The sequence below is a fragment of the Equus przewalskii genome, chromosome 3 (assembly GCF_037783145.1).
Source record: "Equus przewalskii isolate Varuska chromosome 3, EquPr2, whole genome shotgun sequence".
Classification (NCBI taxonomy): domain Eukaryota; kingdom Metazoa; phylum Chordata; class Mammalia; order Perissodactyla; family Equidae; genus Equus; species Equus przewalskii.
The window spans coordinates 86943975-86964647 of record NC_091833.1 but is presented as its reverse complement, the minus strand read 5'-3'; the positions used below and the strand labels follow the sequence as shown (position 1 = coordinate 86964647).

Here is a 20673-nt window from a genome sequence, read left to right as displayed (position 1 = left end):
ACATAATGAATCAATGACATAACAGATACTTTACAGCTGGAGGACACCATCTAGAACTCCTGCCTTGTGAACACCATGAAAACCACAAGATATGTCCTATTCCTATCTGTGTCCTCAAAGCTTAGCACAAACTTGAGAAATGTTTCATGAATTGAACCACAACCTTACAGATCATCTAGCTCAACCCCTCATTTCCTGGTGGGGGCTGGATTATTTCTCACCGTGACAAAGCTACTAGTCAGTGGTAGGGCTGGGACTAAAGGTCAGATTTCTTTTCTCCCAATCCAAAGTTCATGTACAATTCAATTCATTTTATGAGTGACTCCAAATCAATTCACAACTCAAGTGGCACTGTGATAGTTATTTTCTTTTAGATCAAGCCCACTAATGTCTTTAGAAGTAAGTCTCTTCAAAGCTCCAATTTATCAATGAAACACTGCATTTTCATGGGAATACTCTTCACAATCGAGCATTGTGAGTTTTTCCAGTTAGGTGAAGTCCTTGAACATCATAATAATGAAGATTAATAATTAATTATGCTGTATGTTAATTTTCCAGTTACAAACTTCATCATTTTATAAAAAATATGTCTGTACTCCTAGGGATTTATCCAAGAGAAATAAAAACATATGTCCACAAAGTCTTGTACAAGAATGTCATAGCAGTGTTATTTATAATAGCCTAAAACATCAGTCATCAATAGGAGACTGGATAAACAAACTGTGATACAGTCATACATTGGAATACTGCTCAGTAACAGAAGGAAATGCATTTGATACATGCAACATTGTGGCTCACTAGCTCATTAGCATAAAACATGCTGAGTGAACTCTTACAGAGTGCATATATATACTCTTAAGAGTCTATAAGAGGGAATTTCGTTTATATGAAATTCTAAAGCAGGCAAAACTAATATACGGTGGGAAAAAAATCATATCAGTGGTTGACTCTGGGAAGTAGGAGGTGTGGGCAGGGATTGACCAGGAGGGGACATGAAGATGGTAATATTTTTCATCATGATAGGATTTTGTGTTACACAAGGGTATGCCTTTGTTAAAGCTCAGTAAATGTACACTTACGATTTGTGCATTTCATTACACACAAATTGTATCTTAAAAAACTATAAACAGATATTGAACTTTAGTTAATGAAGTACTTCAGGGGAAGTGTCCCAATGTTCAGCAATTTATATTGAAGGACATCAAAAAAATACGATGAATTCACGTATAGAGGAATGGATTGATGGGTAGATAATGATAAAGTACAGCAAAAGTTAATGACAGAATCTAGCTTTGGGGTATGTGGGTGTTCATTGTAAAATTCAAATTTGCTGTATGCTTGAAATTATAATAATAAAATGTCGGTTAAAAAAAGGGACTTAAAACAAGCATTCTCTGGGGGCCTTGTCCAGTCTTAATGAAGAAACCAACTATAAAAAGAAATTATTAAGACAACTGGGAAATGTGTGTGTCAACTGGATATTACATGATGCCAAGGCATTACTGTTAATTTTTTTAGGTATGATCATAACATTGTGGTTATACAAAAATATCTCCATACTTTTTAAAGATGCAATTAAAATACTAGAAATTAAAATAATATGCTGTCTTTGATTTGCTTTAAAAGACAAACAAATGAAGGGGGAAGAGATAGATGACACAGTGTAGCAAAATCTTAGCAGCTATTAAATCTGTGTGACAGGCATGTTGGAATTTATTATATTTATTCCCTTTAATGTCAATGTATATTTGAATTTTTTTTTTTTGAGGAAGATTAGCCCTGAGCTAACATCTGCTGCCACTCCTCCTCTTTTTGCTGAGGAAGACTGGCCCTGAGCTAACATCCATGCCCATCTTCCTCTACTTTATATGTGGGATGCCTGCAGCATGGCTTGCCAAGCAGTGCCATGTCTGCACCTGGGATCCGAATAGGCGAACCCTGGGCCGCAAAGCAGAACGTGCGCACTTAACTGCTGCGCCACCGGGCCAGCCCCCTGAAAATTTTTTTAAAACCAATTACTGCACACTTATATTAAGACTGCAAAAATCAAAGGGCTAGTCCTAAATTTTCAAAATTATAACATTTTTTGTGATTCATGTAATAGTATATCTCTTTCATTAAAAGTACTATTAGGAGAGATTTCTTTTTTAAAATTAAAGTAAATCTAAGTTCAGTTTGTTGCTAGAATTTTAAAAATTCTTATGACTCCTTTGAATGAATTAGAAACCTAACTGCACATCTTAGAATACATTAGGTTAGTCACACTAAATTAGAGAGAGCACTCATTCATTCATTCATTCATTCAATAAATGCTTCTTTTTCAAACTCCATAGTAATAGAATTATAACTATCAATAAACATTCTTTAATATACAGATGGCATAATACCCTAAAACACCTTTAGAAAAAAAAAACCCATAGCTGCTAGCTATGCCAAAACAATTCTAACACACATGGTTGTGACATTAAAAAATATAACCGATAAAATTTTCATCTACTTGACCCTACACAACTTGACTTAGTTTTGTATTTAATGAACTGTTCTGAGGTCCAAATGGACTGATTAGGTAGGTAGGTATAGCCTCGTTGAGATAACCACACAACACATGAGCATCTGAATTTACCAAACAGATGAATTAGAAGGTGGTTTAGATTATGTAACAAAATAATTATTTTCTTTACAAAATCATCTGCCTCAATATTCTCTTATGCTTCCTCAATACATTTAAAACTCTACTGGTTTACTAGCTTTCCTTTTAACCACAACTTTTCAGTAAAAAATCCCATCAGGGAAAACACAGACTATGGTCTGTGCCATTCTTTGGTTCTATATCATGTCTCTTATTCAGGTTTCGCTTGTTTCTCAATTCCAAGCTCTAAGTTTTGAAGAAATATCTACAAGGTCAATATTTAAACTGGCTTCTGGCAATAATTACGTTCTTCACTGAATTCCACAATGTCAAAAAGTAGCAATATGAAACAAGAGATCCCATGTGACTGAAGGTTTAACTCGGAGTCCAAATGTGCATAGAAGATCAGCTGACGGTTTCATTTATCATGAAGAATGAAATAAACACAGGGAAACACTCCCAGTCTTAATTCGAGCATAATCTAAACTTCAACTTAATCGCTGCAACTTGAGGCCACATCTTACGTAACATGGCCATATCTCATGTTACATGAAGATAAAGGTTATAACGAAGGTTGTATGGCAAAGATGTGGAAAGCAGAAAGGAGGGTGGTATGTGAAACAGATCCAGGTTCTGCTGCTTATAGTTCTAACTTCAGAGGTTAGAGGGATGCACGGCCTGTAATCCATGTTGTCAGATCCTGAAAACAAGTATCTGGATCGGTGCTGTCCAATGGAGTTTGCTGTGATGAGGGAAACATTCTTTCTCGTTACTGTCCAACGCAGTAGACATGAAGCAAGTGCTACTGAGCATTTGAAATGTGCGTAGTGCAAATGAGGAACTAAATTATTTATTTACTTTTCATTAATTCTATTTAAATGGTTACATGGCATGTGGCTATTGGCTACCATATTGGACAACACAGGTCTAAATTCATAGGGCAGCCACCCAACAGAAGAATAAGAGATTTTGGACAGAGTTAGATCAGTAAGTCTTAGAAATGTTTCATCCACTCTGGTAGAGGACAAGGAGCTAAGCCCTTTTCATTCAAATGGTGAGAAGGCTCTGGTATCATTTAATACCCCATAAAAAGTTTTGATCACCTTTTTCAAGACTCAATAAAGGCTAAGATGAGAGTCAAATGAAGCTCAGTAGCTCAAATGATATTTTTTTGTCTTTTAGTTCTTCCTTTCCAGAGGCAGAATTCCCTTCCAGGTGCCAACATTACGTACCCACAAAACCACCTCCACCAGCTGCTTACACACCTGCGCCTGCACCCCAGCACACACACACACATACTCTGCCACCCCTCTCCTGCTTCCCCCAGCTCAGGAGTTTCCATTCAGGTCATGTTAAGCGCTAACACCGTCAACAGCAAAACCCCTGATTCTGGCCCGTCAGCTCATCAGAAGGAGTACACGTACACAAAGGTCAAGTTTGGGCATTTTGTAACTGTTTTCGATGTAAGTTTGAAGCAGCTTTGCCTGCGTGCCTTCTTGGGTGTGTATGCCACGCCGGACAAATCGCCTGTTGTATTGTAATCACGTTGACATATTTCCCACAGCATATTCGTTTGATGTCTCCTTGTTTCTTGTTCAGAAAAAGGAGTACAGAACTTCACTCGATGAATCGAGTGTGGTCTGAATTGAGGGGAAGTCAAGCATGAAGGAGGAAGTGGACTGGACTCCCCGAGTGTTGTTGAGAAACGCGTTCCCCAGCTCAGACAGTGTTTTTCCCATCTCTTCAGTGGGGAGGAGGTAGAGAGGTGGGGAGAGAGGTTAATGACTGTGTGTGAATCAGTCAGTGTTCAATGATACAGAACTTGAAAACAGCTGAATTTGTTAAGCCTGAACAGACATAGGGCTATGTTGCATCACAGACTCAGAACTGGTGATGAAAATCTGACAGTTAAATCTTCCCTCTTCTTTCACTCCCTGTCTTTGAAACAAGAACTACAAAGACTTGAAATCAGAACCTATAACTGAGAGGGCAGAACAAATGTAGCAGAAGTTTGACGAGTCTGCAGTGGGCAGGGAAACACTCCCGGCAAGGTGGTCTCAAAGTCGGAGGCGGCTACACAGAGGGGAGGCTGGGAGAGACTTTCGGTGGTACTGCTGGCCAGCAGTAGGTGACAGGAATTGGGGGGAGAGGGCGTATGCCAGATCACGGATAGGGATTATTCAGGAAAGGTGAATTGCGGGGAGAGAGGGTAGTGGAGGGGGAGCCATGACCACAAGTAATGCCTGTCCCGGACATTCTGAAAAGACTCAGAGGATTCAAGCGTTTTAAAATCCTATTAGCAGTATACAACCGGAAGGTCAAAAATCTTCCCAAGGTCACTGCTTTCTACTGCCCTTCACTTTGAACAGTGTTTACTGTCATTATCTTGTAGATTTGCCAGGAGGAGACTTTGAATTTTAGAAATTTTTAGAAATAACATTTTTGTTCTGCTTTTTTCTCCCCAAATCCCCCCAGTATATAGCTGTATATTTTTTAGTTGTGGGTCCTTCTAGTTGTAGCATGTGGGACGCGGCCTCACCGTGGCCTGATGAGCGGTGCCATGTCCGTGCCCAGGATCTGAACCAGCGAAACCCTGAGCTGCTGAAGCAGAACGCGCGAACTTAACCACTTGGCCACGGGGCCGGCCCCAGAAATAACATTTTTATATGCTGCTTCTGATTATACAGGAATCCGTGTTCACCATGGAAAACACAGAAAAGCCTAAAAGGGGTGGCACTTGGAAGAATACACACACACACACACACACACACTCAGGGGTATAGCTAGACAATTTCTTACTAAAGACCATAGGGAAGAAAGAGGAGATGAGATGGAAATATGGATAATTAGATAAAGAATTGTAAACCCTCTCATCTTGGGTGGGAATTTGGGTGTTCTGATTCTTTAGAGGTATTCCTCTACTTTGCATCATTTCTTTTGAACAGAATCTCATTAGTGGCATTACTGGCTTAAGCATTTCTAAAGATTCTTGACATGTAGTAACAACCTGCTCTCTCACTAGGTCATGCCAAGTTGTGCGGCTACTAGACATGTATAAGTTGGATTCTTTCACGGCAGGGAAATGGTACCTCACTGTTGTTTTAATTTGCAGGTAATTTGTGATGTTGACTTTCTTCCTTGTGGTATACACCAGTATTTCTCTTTTGTGAATTAGACTGTTTCTACTCCTTTTCTGTCATCTCCCTCTCAGATTCTACAATAAGACTTCATTAATAATTAGTAGAATACTGGATTATTTCCTTGTGTTCAAAATCTCTCCCTACCAAAAATTATTGTCATTCACTTAATTTGTTCACATTCCATTCAAATTCCTTATTTTGGTTGCAATTTTTATGTGGCCCAGAAATAGGCCATTTTTGAAATACCTGCAAATAGCAGATTGTTTACCAAAGAAGTGCTTATGCAGACCAAGGTCTGCCAACCTCTGAAGGCAAATTACAAAAATGAAAAAAGCTGTTGGTTTTTTATTTTTCAGAGTAAGAACAAGATTCCTTAATTTTTCTTATTGCAAAGACAAAGAAGAGTTGGACTAAACTTGATAAACCAGGATCTTCTGATATTTAATTTTTCTGTATAATAACAGTACAATATCCAAATCAATGTTATTTCCTAGAATTAAAAACAAAACTTCACTGTGCAAACAATAGAATGTTCCTGAGAAACCTGCAATGTGAGTGTCCTACAGATGAGAAAGCAGCCAGGAGCACGGAGAAGTCACTCCAGGTCACAGAACTAGTTAGACGAAGGTCCAGGAATGGATCAACCCCTTGATTCCTGGCCGAGCGTCCTGCCCGCAGCACCATACTCACTTAGAGCCTGAGACCTTTTGCTATGAAACTATATTTCATTTTAAAATTCCAGTTAAAATACTTACTCATCATTTTATGTGGCAGATAAAGCCCTTACCATATTATAAATGGGGTTTTATTCAATCACGTGTGTGTGTGTGTGTGTGTGTAGATGTCCATACGTTTAACACCTTCACTATGTGATCTTACATTCTCTGACATATCCATCATTAAGCAACAGTAGGGGCCAGACACGTGCACCGCTCTAGTATTTTTATTAAAAAAATGAAAGAGTAGTCATTTCTTATGGCTTTAGAATAAGAAGCCATTTTATTAGAAACATAGAATAAAGCCTTTGTTTTGTTTCTACTCAGAGTCCAAGTTTGCATTTGTGATTGACACAGAGGTGGCACTTACTTCAACAATGGCTAATTTAAATGCTGAGGTTTCACAATTCTTAAGGAAAAAAAAGAAGTCACACGTGACAGTGTTCAATCCATTGAATTCGTGATTAAGTAAGAGCCTAGTTCCGTTCACATATGCAAACTTCCTTCCAGGGAATCCTGTTTGAGGGGAAGGCAAACTGAGATCTTTTGGACACCCATGATGCGCCAGATACTTTCAGATACTGCACATTATCTCAATCAATCCTAACAGTAACTGCCAGAGATTCAGAAATTTATGGAAAAGCTAAAAGTGCCGTACAGAGAAGGCCACTGCAGTGGGAAAGGCAGAGGACTCAGCTGCTGACTGGCTCCTTTATTTTATTACACGAGACAAGATGAGCATGATGTCAACCTCATGACAGTGTTTTCTGTATCCAACTGGCATCCAAGGTACATTTCTGGCTGACTCAGTGTCTTTGAGACCATCCTATCTGCTAGCCACATTTGTAGCTGTCTTAGGTGCTAGAAACCACTTGATTTTATTTGTCTTCTGCTGCCTCAAGACTTTGTTTTTTGGTGGAGGAAAACAATGAGTCAGATGGAACCAAACAAACAAGAACAAACAAGCTTGAACACTTCTCTCCAACTTTCCATCACAGAATTATTATTTAGAATGCCAAAGTCTTGAGAGTTAAAGAGGTCATGGGGATCAGCTGGACCAGTCTCCAGCCCAAAGAGCTGCCTTTTCTGCAGCATCCTCAATGGGGGTCCCCCAGCCTTGCTCATGCATAGGACCCTCTGTACACACAACTTGACCCCATGGCAACCTAATCTAGTTTTCCCACAGCTCCAAGAGTTAAAAAGTAATTCTTAAACTGAATCCAACCCAGTACATGTCTTCATTTAGTTCTAAAGAAAACACCCATTTGTCAGGAGGTGTGTTGAGGTAAGTTAAGACTTGTCAACAATTTGTTTTAGGGCTCCTGCACTTACTACAATTATAATTGAGGAGATAATTAAAAGACATTATTTTTTGATGGGAGGCAGGATGGCAAGGGGAAACGGAATGGACTTGGGGGTCAAACTAATCTGAGTGTGAAAGCGAGCTCCAGCATTTACTAAATGATACTGCTTTGTTTGAGGCCCTTGAGCTCTCCAAGTCTCAGTTTCCCCATTTGTAAAAGGGGGTTAATGATTCTCAGGAAGTAGAGTTGTTGTAAGAATTGGAGATGACATACATAAAGTACCTGGTGCAATGCTTGCCAGAGTAAGTACACAATCATATAGTATGATCTGAGAAGCCATCATAGGCCAGAGTGTTGTGGAAGGAGTGCTGTTTTTAATGGCTGACACAGTTTACCAAGCACTGTGTGGGTGGAAGTGTGGGCCAGCGAGAAGAGCTGGGCTCGGCAGAGGTAGAAAATCTAGATGTCAGTTCTTTCACTAACCAGAGGTGCAAGCTTAGTTTCTCCATTTCAGCTGTCTCATATACAAAATGGGTATATTTTACATCTCAGAATTTAAAAAAAAAAAATTTAACCCTAAAAATTATTTGAGAACGTATTTTTAAAAGTATACAAATACAAGATATTGTTCCTGTGGTTGTTCATAAAGTTAAAAAGAATCAGATCAAATCTTCGATGGCTCCTTTCAAGGGTCCCATATGAAAGGGGCTTTCTACTAACTGAGAAAATAATGCAGCCTTTGAAAGAGAGAATCTGGGCATCTCTTGCTCTTTCCAGAAGTGACTTAAAATGTCTGACTGAGACACTAACAGGGTATCTTCTTGTCTTGCATTGGGCACAGGGTGGGCTAACCAGCTTATCTGTAGCCTGCCTGGAGTGATGACCTGACCACACTGATATGCCTTATAATATTAATGCAAAGTTAAAAACACCACCTCTGTCATCCCCAACTAGGGAAAAACCTAAAGAGCATATGCTCCCTTTTGTTCCTCTAAGTGAAGGACATTCTGAGCAAGTCTCTGGTAACTTTTGAAGTAAGAATGGAATATTTGTGAATGCATAGATTTGTAGGATGGAAAATTGAGGACGGTAGCGAGGAAAAGGAAATTCGGAAACTTTGATCATTTCCAAGATGTTCAGTTGAGTCAGAAACTCTGACATCCATTGGGTCAGCCTGCAGGGCCTTCTGTGAGTTACCATTTAAAGCACTTCAAACCCTGCTTTGGAAGACATGACCTTTGCCTCCCAGGAAATTTCTTGGCAATTCTGACTTGAAATTCACCCACCTTTCTTATGGTGACTGAATATTTCTTTATGCACAGATATTAAAACCTGATTTAAAAAAAAGAAAATTAAGGAGCCAGCCCGGAGGTGCAGTGGTTAAGTTCGCACCTTCCGCTTCGGCGGCCCAGGGTTTGCCGGTTCGGATCCCAGGTGCAGACATGGCATCGCTTATCAAGCCATGATGTGGTAGGCACCGCACCTATCAAGTAGAGGAAGATGGGCACGGATGTTAGCTCAGGGCCAGTCTTCCTCAGCAAAAAGAGGAGGATTGGCAGCAGATGTTAGCTCAGGGCTAATCTTCCTCCCCAAAATAAATAAATAAATAAAATTTAAAAAATTAAAAACCTCAAAAGTTGCTAAATACACATTTTAGAATATACCATGTGCATCTCAAAATAAAAATTATTCATAAGCAAAAAAAATTCATAAACAAAGGTAAGAATGAAAAATATATGAAAGCCTTCTTTTCAAAACAAAACAAACTTTGAATGGAAAGAGAGAGAAAAATGACCTAAGAAAAGTCAGGTCAACGGCCAGCCTTCCAACAGGAGATAGACAAGTCTGCACTATCGTATAAGAGCTGAGTCTTCGTTAAGGAGGTCGCACAGCCTCAACAGCCATGTGGCGTCGTCTCTGCCAGACCGGAGTGCTCTCTGCTGTAAGTAACTTGTGTGTTTAGTTCAGACCAATCGTGAAGTCATGAAACTTTTCTCAGGCTCAATTTCCTCATGTGCAAAAACAGTGGCAGTCATCTCCTAGGGCAATGGTTTCAGTTAAATAAATAGCCCCTACAGAGCACTTAGCAAATACACTCCCAGAAACAGACTTCTCTCCTTCCGCCCTTTACAGCTGATAACATTTCCATCCCACCCTTTATGAGATCACTTAGCTTTAAAGAGCAGGCGCACACACGGAATGATTTCCAGCTCATATAGTCATGTTTTTAATTCCCCCCAAATGTATTAAACTGTGGTCTATTCTTAAAAGGGATACTATGCAACAAGAAAGGAATAAATTACAGCTACACGAAACAATGTGGATGAATATCACAGACAGAATGTTGAGTGAAAGAAGCCAGATAGAAAAGAGCATCTACTGGATGATTCCATTTTTACGAAGTTCAAGAACAGCCCCGTGGCGGAGTGGTTAAGTTCGCGCACTCTGCTTCAGCGGCCCAGGGTTTCACCAGTTCGGATCCTGGGCGTGGACATGGCCCCGCTCATCAGGCCATGCTGAGGCAGCATCCCACATGCCACAACTAGAAGGACCCACAACTAAAAATATGCAACTATGTACTGGGGGCTTTGGGGAGAAAAAGGAAAAATAAAATCTTAAAAAAAAAAAAAAAAAAGAACAGCCAAAGCTAATCTACAGTGATGGAAGTCAGAATAATGTTTACCTGGAGCAAGGCATGGGTGAGGTGGGGGAGATGGGGGGTGGAAGGGAGGAGAGGCACAAGGGTTCTCTGGGACACTGACAATGTTCTGTACCTCCATCTGAGTGGTGGTTACACAGGTTCATATATATGTAAAAATTCATCAAGCTGTATACTTAAGACCTGTGCATTTTACTGCCTTTATGTTATACTTCAATAAATAATGCTAAATAATCTTTTTTCAAGGCACTTATTTGACTTAATCTTATTACATGGAAGTTTTTCTCTCGTGTATTCCCTCCAGGCTCTTTTTACATTTTCACAAGTGATAAATGTATTCACTGGAACTTCATAACTGTAGGAATAAAAAATTACGCATATGTGAAATTTTCCAAATATGAATTCAGCCACTTAAGTAAGAAAACTATTACTCTCTTAGATAAAAATCTTTATGAAATGATTTGCAGTCCTCGCTGTCATTTTAAACAGACGCTATTGAGCACATCCTTCTTCTCGGTGAATCAAGGTCATCCTTAGAAACGTGCCTGGTCGAGCTGGGCTGCAACGGAGTGATGGATGGCTTCAGAGGCCACTGCTTCTATGCTGGATGACAGGAGTTGTTGCCGTTTTCCTGTTATCTGTTATTATTATCTTCCCTGTTATTTTTCGTTGTTGCATGCCTGCCTCTAACCATCCTGGTCCTTCTCATTTGCTTTCTCTCATTCATTTATTCACATATTTGGTACATATTCTTTGAATGCCTACTATGTGCAAAGCACTGGAGATACAATGGTAAATAAGACATTCATGAACCACGACCTAAAGGAACTTCCGTTTTGGCAGAGGAGGCAAGTATAAAACAAAACAAATATGATGACTACCTTAAAGGAGGAAGTATAGAACCTAATTTAGGGGGTCTGAGGTCACCTTGAAGAAGTGACATTTAAGAACTGAGAGATGAGAGCCTAGCCCAGAATGAGACCTTAATAAATATTCGTTGAATGAATGAATGCATGCATGAATGAATGATCATCAGCCAACAAAGAGAAGAAAGAGTTCCGATTTCTTGTGCACCAAGAAAACAGGAATTTTACTGAAAGATGCCTAAACCAAGAGTCAATAGGCACCGAATGAGGCCCTCATGGACTTAATGGCATTAATTTTGGCTGCTATGAGGACTGTTTTTGGCCTTACTTAAAACCTTGAGTTGCTAGACAAGTGAAGGATTTTTAGTCATTGCTCAGCTAACCTATACATATGCCGTTTTTATTTCATCCTACCAAAATAAAATCAGCCAAAAATAGCCCCAGTCTTTAGGATGATTCCTCTAGCTGGCCTGCATAGTTCTGACCCCAAGCTCCCATGAATGTGATTTTTCTGGCACAGTTACTCAAAATCATCTCTAAAGGTGCGTGTCACCCACTCACACCTTTGCGTTACAGTTCTGTCCAAACAAGCCAAAACAGCCCGACTTCTCGGGCATTGCGGCATGTTGCAAATCGCCACCTAATTTGAGGCCTATCATTATCCCCAGAGAGTTCACCTTCACGACATATTACAAATCAAGAAGTTGCAGTCTAAAGGACAGCAGCGACAGATGACAACCTCCTTTGTGGAGAGACTTTACTCAATTAGATGAGTTATGAAGCCACCGTGATATGGAAGCATTATTATATCACATGTAACAGCAAAGTTTAAAATGCCAGACCAATTTATTCAGGGCTTGATCTGATGTACGACTTGATCCATCAAGAAACTATCATGGAACCGGAAGAACTCCTAGCAAGAGATGTAAAATGTAGCCTTTGGTGATCCTACTTTCTTACAATTCTGTATAGATCTTTGGGATTTGAAATTTGAAAAAGCTAAACAAAGGAACTGCACTAAATAAGGATTTTCTAAAAGAAATAAAGGGAAATGAGGAATGACAAGTATCTGGAAATGGTTTATTTTTAGCCTTTTTCCTGGAGTCTCTCTGTTCCTCTGATAAAATTTCAAGCGTGCAACTGCATCCGTCTACTTTAGAGACAGTGAATGAATCAGAGCTCCGTATTGCTCAGGGTCTGTCCTGGACTGATGTGCTGTCACAGAAGGTCAAAAGTTTGACAGACTCTAAAGCAATCTAAGTGCATCTATGGGACAGACAAGTAGACAGCAAGTACTCTTACCTCTGTTTCGAAATCTTCAAAGAGAAGTAAGAAAAAAGTTAATCCACCTGTCGCAAGTTACATAAACTTTCAGTGATCAGGGTAGTGAAATAACTCGCTGCTAAACTCAATTTTCTGAGATGCATACAAAAATAACAACTCTGCTTCCCTCGGGGGAACTCGATGTCTTTTGACCTCCACGGTGGTTACATTTAGTCTTATTTACCTAAATACACAAAGCCACCTCGAAGTCTTTCCCTGTGAAGCAAGCTTCCTCTAACTCTGAAACAATCATTTCTTCCAGCCATTGTGCCATGACTGGGAACTTGTCAGAAGAACAACACTTGGCTTCTTACTGCCAGTGTTCCTGGGCCAAAATGTACCCAATCATGGTCTTTCATAATCAATAGGCTCTTAAGATACAGTAAACAGGCCAAAGATTCCATATGTTTGTGAAATTGCATATAATATACTGCCACTCCTTTCCCCAAGAACTGACCATTACAGAAATCTTCTGGAGCTATTGTTTTTCTAGATTTTCCTATTTACTGTTTGGGTTTTAGCCACTAATAGCACGGTGGCAGGTATCTGTCAGGATTTCATTATTACGATTGATCAAATCTAAACATTTGATTAAGGCTCTAGTTTTATCACGTATGCTCATATTTTCACCAAAAAAAAAAAAAAAACCAAGCTAGAATATAAATACTATTCCCAAAAACTATTTAGTCATTAGTTTCTCCAGAACTCTCTACGCCCAGCACACAGAATCATTCCTAGCAGCTGCATTTTAAAAACACAGATTTGAGGATAAGAAGCAGTCTATCAAGCTGACCTTTAATTTGTTATCTTGTCGAAATTTAACAGAAGGAGGAAAATAAAGAAAGTTTAAAAGTATTATCGTGAAACCAGAGCCACCATTTAGCAAAAGCTTTTAGTGGAATGAGTCACGGGGCACACGAAGTGCAAATCGCAAGGTTACACGTCGCCTCTTAGAAACTCTGCACCTGGTTCCGAAGAATTCTTTGCGAAAGCAAATGCTACCATCTGATGTGGAGCATTGGGACACCTCCAGCACAGGGAGATATCGCCTCACTCTCCATGGCACGCACGGCCCTCTAGCAAAACCGAAAACAACGTCTGATCGAAACTGAAGATTACAATTATCCGGGAACGCCGAGCCACCGAAAAGTACAGTTTGCAAAGAAATTACTTCTGCGCCCTCCCCCCCGCCGCACCATTCCCGCCCCTTCAGCAGAAGGGGACCCAAATCGTATGTAATCTGACATTTAAAAATATTTATAAATACTGAAGTATGAAACAAGTACCTGCCAGACACCTGGAGCTCTCCTTCCCCTGCTTGCTCTCTCCTCCCACACTCTGGCCACGGAATGCCCTTCCAAATCATGGCTCAGTGCTTTTGGTAAATGTTTTACGAGACACTAAACAGTCTTGTGTCCCACCCTCAGAGCAAACACCATTGAGAGAACACAATATAATGGTCGCAAGGATATCGTGTGATGTACAATAATGCAAATGAACACACAGGCTCTATTTCCACACTTCCTCTTAAGGGGGAAAAAAAATCCCAAATTTGCAAGGAGTTGGGTGGGCTCGCAGAATTAAACCTTGACACTAGAGGCGTTAGAGTTGGGGTGGGGGGGTGTGTGTGTGTGTGTGCGCGCTTAAAGCAGCATTACGATAAGCTCATTGTTCTAATCGCCAAGTAAGTCTTGGCTTGCTAAACCGAAAAAGTGTCAAAGGCAAGAGTTAACAAAGGGTAGAGCTCACCAGGGAGTCTGTAGACACAGGACCAACTACACATTTACCATCCATTTCTATTTATCAGAGCAAAGGCACCTCAAAACAGCTTTTCAGAACCATCTTCCACAATAAACGAAACGTACTGCCCGTTTTCCATAGCCCTCAAGTCATTCACAGTTAAAAAACCAACTCTGCTCCAAACCAGAAGTTTTGCATTCCATTCAAGTTAACAATTACAACTGGAGGATAACAGAAACTTGCTGGCACCGAATTATTAGCATACCCAGAATGTCAGGTGCCTCTTGGAACCACCAGGGTTAACAAGATAAAGAGGGTGCCCTGGAATCATCTGCCTGGTTCTACAGAAACTATATATGGAGATTGCTAGAGTCCGGAGCCCATGTGGCCAGCACACACCAGCCGCTCTCAGTGCTCTGAGTGGGACAGTCTGAGAAATGAGAAAGCAGCATTATTTAGCAAGCGTCAAGCCTACTTCCTAAAAGAAGACCAAGGCCGTCTAGAGGAGAAGAACGAATTGACTTTGGCTTTGGAATAACACACATAGACAGGTTAGGCAAATTAAAAAAAAAACCACTCTCTCGCCCCACCCCCTGCCCCAGTCCCCAGGAATACTCAGAATTCGGCATTTCATACCTTTAGGATGTCTAGTCGGGTAGAAAGAAAACTGAACACAGAATTGAGATCATGGCTTTTCTATACACCAGCTGTGTGACCTTGCACAGATCACTTGACCTCTCTGAGCCTGCTTCCTCATCTGTAAAATAAAAATGTCTAAAACCGGGAAAGCTATCCCAAAGAACTGACAGCTCTCCCAATTTGAGAGCCTAGAAAATGGCACAGAATAGTCCTTTACATTTTTGAAACATCTTAAGGGTTACTGCAATTTTTTTTTGTCTTCCCCCCCCCCCACCTTATGTACATAGGTCCCATCTTATTTTCAGTTTCCTCATATTACAGGTACCTCGGGTTAGTGCTGTGACTAAGGGCAATTGACTTCCCTTCTCTTTAGTCTGACTGACTAATCTGTTTTGGGTGGGTATCCTACATGGCCGGTTATCTGCCTCTCAGGGGCGTGGTGAGGGGCCCTCCGCAGCCTCCAGCCCAGGCTGCCGTCCCTCTTTGCTTTCACATTTCTCCTCATCGTGAATTCATCTTGCCCTCTAACACAAGTAGCAACCTGCTTTATAACGTCTCATCCTCGCCTCACTTTTTTCTCCTCATTATCTCTTCTTTTTCCCTTCCTTCCCTCCTTCCTTTTCTGCCTTGCTTCCGAGAGAGAGGGAGACAGAGACAGAGAGACAGACAGACAGACAGACAGACAGACAGACATGGGAATGTGGTGGAGAGCAATTATTCTCATCATTCTATTTTTTCCTACTATTTTATGTTTATACTTTATATATCAAACAAGCCGTTGAAGGAGGTAAAACAGATGTTATCATCCAGATTCTACCAACGAGAGACCTGATATCCAGAAAGATCCAACAACTGGCCCGAGGTCGCAGGGCGACTGCAGATGCCACAGGGACTGAAGCTCGGCTTTCCTGACAGACCAGGATTTCCCTGTTGCCCCTCAAACGCTGGCCGGCTCCCCGCCCTCCAACACCTCTTCTCAGTGCCCTGAACTGCCCCCCGCTCTAATCACTTCTCCTTACTCTTTGTGACATATTTTCCTCTTAGATGGCTCTTTGCCTCGTCTCCCTCCTTCCCCTCCCTCCAGGCTAGTCAAACTCCTACCCTATTTTCGGGTTTATCTCACTTGACCCCTATAACCCAGCTCCGGGCTACTGCTGTCCCTGCGTGCCCTTCTGTAGGCAAACCCAACAGGAGCAAGTCTCCAAAGCCACAAGCCTGCGTGACCAGGGAATAATGACTCACTTGATAGGAGTCTTTCCTTAGTAGCACCTCTTTTGATCGTGTACCCTGGGACCCCCTGGGCCAGCATATTTGTGTGTACATCAGCTGCCTCTAGACCACCAAAGGATCCACCTCTGCGGCCGTCAGTGAGGAGTTCAGTGCTTATTATTAAGGAACATATGTGAATCTTGAGGGAAAAAAATGTGAAGACACACTATCTGAACCCAAAGCAGTGCCTCAATGGAGTGGATTCCAGGTGTCAGCGGAGGCCCGGGAGTTTACGGTTTTGATATAGTTGCTTTGCTTTTTCATTTTTCTATATTTGAAAGAGGATGAGAAAAGTGAGTTATAAAGACGAGATAGCAAATAAGCTAAGCATCAAATCATGCCATGAAACGAGCATCATTTATCAAATGTCTGCAATGACCAGGTACGTGGTATACAACATCTCATTTGCCAGATCAACAGCCACCTGTGTATGTTTTCACTGTTCTTTGCGCAGAACCTGTTCTGTTTGACTGGTTTCCTTGGACTCCCCACCCACTTCCCTCCATCTCTTCTTACCCCAAAGACAAACTGTCCTGTTCGCTTTGAAATCTATTGACACACACTATTATGGGGCCTTCATTTGACCACAAAACCCAACCAAATAGACAGTATGGATTCCCCACTTCAGGTACGCCTCTATGTTCATTTCTTCTGTGGCCACAGATTTGATATCTGACTTTCAACACTGTAGGCTGTGTAATATAGACCACGTGTGCTACCGTATTCAAATATTCTATCTCACGCAGCTCAGAGACTAAATTCTGTCCCCCTGAGAAAGAACTGTGCCTTCTATACAATGTCAATATTTCATAATAGCATTTTCCCACTTCCAGCCATACAATTCTGAGTTTTCGCTTTTTTGTTTTGGGGGTGCCAGCATGCAGGGATACCCTGGAATTTTTAACCACAGAGTTCTCATAGGGCAGAATAATTAATATCCGGTGAATGTCACTGTATTGCCCGGGGCCTGTTCCAGAGCGTCTGTCAGTTCTAGGGCCCGACTTCTAGCACAGGTATCTTTGAGTTCAGCACATAGTGGGTCTGCAGGATGGTTCCAGATTCTAAAAGTGGTTCTGAGCTCCCTCAGACACTAGAGGATAGGAGAAGAGGAAGCAGCAGAAAGTGAAGATTTTATTCGGAGCTGCTAAGTCTCTCAGAATCTGCCAACGGTCTCAGAACTTCCCTGAATCACTCCAGCCCCTCAGTTCTCTGGAGAGCGCTTCCGAGAGCATCTCGAGTGTGGCCTCGGAAACTGCTCATCACTCAGCCCAAACCCAGACCCTAAGGAAGGTCCCAACAGCCCTTGATGTTTTCCCAAAGGGCCCAAGGAAGGAGAGGAGGCAGCAGGGGAGGGGAACACCTGATGGATCTATACTGTCCAGCCCTGCCTTTCACTGGGACATCATCCTCTACACCCACAGTTCTCAAAGCAAGGTCCCCGGATCCCCGGGGAGATCCTAAGACTCTTTTAGAGGTCTGTAAGGTCAAAGCTATTTTCATAATACTACTAATATTTTTGTCTTTTTCACTGTGTGGACATTTGCACTAATGATGAAAAGGCAATGGTGGGTAAAACTGCTGGCGTCTCAGCCCAAAATAAGACAATGGCACCAAAGTGTTCTAGTAATCATAGCCGTCTTTCCCACCAGGCACTCCAAGTTGTTTTGTTTTGTTTTGTTTTGTTTTTTAAAGATCCAGCTTTCCTTAAGAATGTACTTGATGAAGCAGAAAAATATTGATTTTATTATATCCGGACTCTTAAGTATCTATCTTTTTAATATTCTATGTGATGAAATGGGAAGTACGCATAAAGCACTTTCGCCTCATACACAATCATGATGACAGTCTCAAGGAAAACCACTTATGGATTGAGTTACAGAGTGAACCAAAGCTGCTTTTGTCATAGAACACCGTTTGTACTTGAACAAACAACTGACAGATAAACTCTGGTTCTTCAGACTTGGGTATGTGGCAGACATTTTCTGGAAAATGAACAAAGTGTGCCTGTCCCTTCAAAGAACACAACTGATAGTATTCATTTCCAATAATAAAATTTGAGCTTTCAAGCAAAGGTTAAAATTTTGGAGAACCCACATTTACCACCCTGAGCTTGACAGCTTGCCAATAATTAAAGGCTTTTCTGATGAGACTAGTTGTGATATTAACAACTAATGTGATTTTCTTTTCATATTGTATAATGAAATGTGTCAACATTTGGAAGATGGTCACAACTCAGTAAACCAATATTTTCCACATGACCAATTCATGACGTTACAGAACCATGCATAGGCAAAAGATCCATTCAAAGTACAAGATAATCTGGTGGATTTTAATGTAAGAGTATGAAAAGTTCTTTGATAAGGTTTCAGATTCTGCAACTAGTCTCTAGAAAACTATCTCCTGTGGAGTCTGGGTTCAATATCAAAGAAGAATGTTCACGATTATCTGAAAAGGCTACTAGAATACTTCCTTTTCCAACTACATATCTTTGTGAGGTTGTATTTTCTTTATATACTTTGATGAAAATAACATATCTCAACAGGTTGAAGGCAGAAGCAAATATAAGCTGACACCTATCAAGCCAGTAATTAAAGAGATTTGGGAAGAAAAAGAGATCTGTAAAAATATAAACAATGTACTCTTTACCATCTACTTTGTTTTGCAAGTATATTTTTTAAAAAATGTTACTTACGTTACCATAAGAGTTTACTATTGTTATTTTCAAGTAATTAGTAAACAAGTCTTTTTAATTTCTCAGTTTGAATTTCTAATGTGGTAAATAACAACAGATACAACCCACACAAACAAGAGCACTTTGGCTTCCTCAATAATTTTTAAGAATGTAAAGACAGAGTTGCTAGATTTAGCAAATAAAAATGCAGGGTGCCCAGTTAAATTTGAATTTCAGATAAATAACGAACAATATTTTAGTATAAGTATCCATGCAGTATTTGGGACATACTTATACTAAAAAAATTACTTATTGCTTATCTGAAGTTTATATCTAATTGACCGTTCTTTATTTTATTTGCCTGTTAAGATGTGCTGAGCCCAAAAAGTTTGAGAAACACTGCACTAGACGATGCCCCTCACACATGTGCTGAAACACTAATACTAACAATGATTAAGCACCCATTGTGTACCAGACCCAGTGCTAAATTCTTGACATATATTATTACCTCTTCAATCATCTCCAAAATCCTATGTGACAAGCACTATTATGATCCCTGTTTTACAAATGAGAGACCAGAAAGCCAAAGAAGTCAAGTAAAGCTAATCATTGGTGAAAGGCAAGACTGGAACCCACCCACTCATGCACCAAAATCTCAGCTTGTAACTGTTAGGCTTACACTGAACTCTGAATAATGGAGAATCCCAAAGATGATGGGGCTTTCTGCTTATTTGCATCTCAAATTTTAGTAATCAATTTCTGTTACTTCTCTTCTCTCTCTCTCCGTCTCATAGCTGTGAGTGCTGCCATCAGAGTAATGGTGACAACCAAAATGGTGTGTCAGGGAATTCTATCCAGAACTGGCCATCAGCATTTTGACTTGGAATAGACTTTCCTAATGGATGGTTCCCTGGTCATGACAACAATATTGTTCAGGGCTGGGAATTCTGGAATGGAGCAGTGGTGTACAGGCAGTGCTTTTACTATTAACCGGAAGCTGCTGGGACCTGGTGCTGGGCTAGAATCATCCTTGAGAACAAGTTGGGAATTTCTCCAAAGGAATCTGTACCAACTGAAGCAAATGCAACCATTGTTGTAAGTGAGCCAAGGCCCTATTTTTGGTACGATCATGACCCAGGCCACTGGATATATTTAATGAGCTCAAGCTCAACAGTAAACAAACATGGGAAAGTAAACTTATTTTTATGATCCAGCGTGGGGGCAAGGGTATACATTCACTGGGCCACATGATCTGCAAATACAAAAATGAATTTGCTTGCAGTCAACTAGGGGCCCTCCCCCAATTACCAATGGTTATAATGTAATGTGGAAAGTGATAAACACCTAAGGGAGAGAGGGAGATACTAGTCTTTCACAGGAAAAATTTCTTTAACAAAGGGAAGATATACTTTTCAAATTTTTTTTGCTTTGTAAATTTGGATTTTGTTAAATGCGAGGCACAGTTGTGTATACAGAAGCCGAGGGTGACAGAACTTTGAAAATTAGCCTAGGAGAGAATGGGACAAGGGGAAGAGAAAAAAGGATAGATCAGAAAAGAAAAGATGCCAAAACTGGAGTGTTAGAATTAAGAAGAGGTGCACTTCAGAAACCAAGACCTGATGGAAGTCTAGATACACACCTAGGCAGAAAGAGGGTTTGGGGGAACCCAAGGCCCCCACACCTGGCCACAGGGCATCCGAAGGAAAAGTAAAGAGTC

General features: G+C 40.7%; 1 protein-coding gene across 17 annotated transcripts in view; it reads right to left on the bottom strand.

Annotated features, from left to right (window-relative positions):
• The window catches only part of RBM47 (RNA binding motif protein 47), a 148452-nt gene that overhangs the window by 54456 nt on the left and 73323 nt on the right, over positions 1 to 20673 (bottom strand). For 2 of the 17 annotated variants that reach the window (XM_008524044.2, XM_070615096.1), the window contains exon 1: positions 13924 to 14060. The exons of the other annotated variants lie outside the window; for them this stretch is intronic. The gene's annotated coding sequence lies outside the window, so the exon portion shown is untranslated. Of the gene's footprint in view, positions 1 to 13923; positions 14061 to 20673 lie in introns of those variants that run through there. 17 annotated transcript variants of the gene reach the window in all.